The sequence below is a fragment of the Acomys minous genome (assembly GCF_964271855.1).
Source record: "Acomys minous genome assembly, chromosome: 13".
Classification (NCBI taxonomy): domain Eukaryota; kingdom Metazoa; phylum Chordata; class Mammalia; order Rodentia; family Muridae; genus Acomys; species Acomys minous.
The window spans coordinates 67,143,151-67,147,043 of NC_140495.1; positions in this window are offsets into that span (position 1 = coordinate 67,143,151).

Sequence of the window (3,893 nt, forward strand, 5' to 3'; positions counted from 1 at the left end):
TAACTGAGCCAGAGAGACTGAACAGTACTTTAAAACTGCAAGCACTACACTGGGCAGAATCTAAACGGATACTAATCTACTTGTAAGTTAAAATAAAATAAATCTCATAACACACATATATCCCAAGTGCTTGCCACTCTGATCCTAGGAGACTTTTCCACCTCCTCTCCAGGAAGTCCCACCTTCCATTTCCTGTCCATCTGCCCAGCTGATTGGCTAAATAGTGCCTTATTGATGGTTGTTACATCCACCCAAGACATTCCTCCACAGGGAGCAGTCATCAAAATTCTCTCATTCAAAAAGAGCATCTTATTTTTTTGAGATGAGTTTTTTTCACTGAGATTAGTCTATACCACCTAGCCAACAAATCCTGCCCATATCCCCAGTGCAAAGACTAAAAGAACGTGGCAACAGCTTTTTCTTTTGTGTGATGGGGATCAAATTGAACTCTGGTACATATGTGTGTAGTAAGGGAGTTTACCTACTGAGTCATTTCTCCAGTCTTTTATTAAAATCTTAATATTAATATGTTTATTTCTACATTTTTGGCTGCTTATAATAAACAAAGATAAAGGCTATGAAATCTACAGAGGGTTTTCTTTAGTGCTTTGTGTATAGTGTTTGTGGTGCATTTATCAGATGACGCTATCTTATTCTAGGAAGGCAAGGAGGTTTCAAGCATGCAAAGAAAGCTAGTCCACTCTCATAAAGATCACAGTATTACCGAAAATAACCATCTTCAAGAAGGTAAGATTTTAATAAACAATCAAGTATATGGAGAAAAGAGACTGCCTTGAGAACTCTGGGAATAGTAAGTAGATTTGTACTAAATGTTAGATCGAATAAAACTAAGTATACAGATGTCTTTTGAGTTTGAGGTTAGGACAGGAATGGGGTTTTTAAAAGCAAAGAATGACAATCATGCCAAGAGACAGAAAGCACATAAAGAAATAAAAACTCACTCTGAGACTAATGCTTTTAATTTATAGTACAGTTGCTTTTAATTTTGCTTATTATTTCATAAGCATCAAAGACAGAGGTCAGGAACTGTTTGAGGTGGCTATGATTGCATACAAAATAAAGTAAAACTGCTTTCTCAAATGAATTATAGGGAGTTTCCCTTATTTACACTCTTTTTCTCATGCATAATTTGCCATGTATATGATTAAAATCAGAGACACTTTGAAAAAGGACATACACAGTAGAATAATGGTAGAATTATATCTGCCTTTCCCTATAATCAATCTATCATCTATATCTATCTGTCTGTCTGTCTGTCTATCATCATCTATCTATACTCTGTGTATTATCTATAATTTTTCTTATGTGTATATATATGTATACAATTATATAGAAAGCTTTCTCTCCATGGTCCTTATATATTTTTGCATTGTACATTAAAAACATTATTTAATACAAAATATTTCTTGCTATTTTTTAGAGAAAGCTGCCTTGAGTATCTACAAGGGAAGAAAATAAAAACTAGACAGCAATGAGTTATTTTGTTACTGGTACTCAGGTGGGACTTAAATAAAAGTTAAAAGAAAAACTGAGGCTTGTAAAACAGTTCTCTTTCCTTGATAGGGAATTTGTAATAATGCCTGAAAAACAGCCTACAAGATATGAAAACTAAGTATCCCTCAAAACTTGCTAACCTGTAGACAGAATAATTTGGGGGAATGATAGTAAGTTGATAAAGTACCAAAAGTCAACTAAAAAAATGTTTAAACCTTTGGAGACAAGAAACTTTGTTTGATTTCCAAAGTAAAATACAAATATTACTGAAGAATTCTTTCGTCCATGTTGTAAGAATAAAACTGGAAAATAATTTTGTTTCTTCACTAAGCTAGCCTAGTTTATGTATTGGGAATGTATGATTGTCATTTATTTCCTGCTACGCTGCTGTTTACAAAGATGAGTGTTGATTCGACACCAAGTCAACTGTTTATAGAAACTTAATTGCTTTGGTTTTATCTGTTGGTCCTGTCAATCCTTGGCATTGCTCTACCCAACACAGTGCTGTCTGTATTTATATCAGTGATGACTTCATATAGAGTTGCTATCCAGCTTTAAATATGGTTTCAGAAGAATTTGGAAAGTGTTGGAAAGCACAGAGTAACTTGATTTGCATGCAAGCCCCAAACATGGTGCCAGTTGGCTGCTTCTGCTCATCTCCCTCTTATTTTCATAAATTGTTCTCTTTCTGCTTAAGCTTTTCAGCATAGTAGGAAATGATCTACAGTGACTTTTCTCCTAAAACAAAGAATCAGGACACATTGGTCTAACATATGATGTAACAACATGATAGAGTATTTTAAATTGGAGCTATCCCAAAAAACCCTTGGGAGATAAATAAAGACTAATGTGTTTGTGAACACATCCTGTTTATGAAAATGAATTCATTTAACAGAAACTTTAAAAATCAGTCACTCACTTAGAAATCAGCTACTAGAAATTTAGTAAGCATAAATGTATAATACACAATGAAGTAAAGACCCAATATTTATGTACTAAATGTTATAGACAATGATGTAAGTTTTTTTCAAAAATAATTACATATATTCTAGATGAAGTATTCACAGTATAGGATTTAACATTGGTACCACCTCCTTTTGTGATACTCTTATGTATCTTATGTGCATACAAAATGTTTCTCTTGAGTCAATTTAGATGCCTGATACTGGAAATTGAGCTAACTACTCAGAGAGAGTGAAGTCATAGCTGTTGGAGGAGAATCTACACTAGTTTACTAAACCCGCATAATGCTTAAGAATATAAACACTTGTTCTTATACCTGCCTCCAGATAAATGGAATCTCCACCTCTTATCAGAGAAACTTCTTTTTGAAACAGATGTAGACCATTAAGGAAAGCCAACCGATCAAAGTATGGACTTGTGGAGCCCAGGACCGAGTATATCTACAAAACACTCTCACACCTAATGCTCAGAAAGTTTGGGGAAGAGTGTCTGGGAAGATTATAAGAGTCAGAGATCAATATATTTGCTGCAAGTTTGTGTCTCTTAGTAATATCAGAAGCCATATCTCTAAAGTCTTAGCAATATATCTTCCCAAACATGACCTGAACAAGGATGACTTCAATCAACATGTCAAACTTGACAGAGAAGAGTCCACAAGACTTCAATCCTACCCAAAGAAGTGTGGGTGACTCAGGAAATCTGGAAGGGGGAAGAAATAGCCTTCTTATGGAAGAGTACACTAATTGGTTTATTTAATGCCAGATGGTCAATCCTGAAAGCATACAGGTGTGTTACACACACACACACACACACACACACACACACACACACACACACAAGTTATATTTAGTGAAATATTTAGAAATTTAGTGAAACAAGAGGCAATGAGTTTGAGAGAAGAAAAGGATATATGGGAGTGTCTGTAGGGTGGAAAGAGAAAGAGAAAATGTAATTAAATTATAATACATAAAAAAATCTTTAAAATGTTTTGTTTGGTTTTGTTTTTAGTGTTTTCAAGTTTTTTCCCCATGGCCTCATTTTTATGCTCCATTGTCTCTAGATGAGATTCCCTTGTCTCTTGTCTTCTTCTTTCCCTGGCTGGACTCTTCTTTCCCTGGCTGGATATTGGAAATCGACTACCAGTCAGAAGATTTCTATTTATGTCCCAAAGCCTTCCTAGCTTTGGGAATTGATTCAATCCACATAAAAATTTCACTATATTATGCTAAAATTCTCTCACATAAAGAATAAAATGAGTCATTTTTATAATTTCATTCTAATAGAACGTATAGAAAACATGGCCTTTTGACTATTATCTTACAAGTTATAAATTTTATAATCATCCTAATGTACACCCATCTTTCTATTCAAGTTGTGTTTCCTGCCTAATCCTGCAACAAGTAATTCAAAGGGCT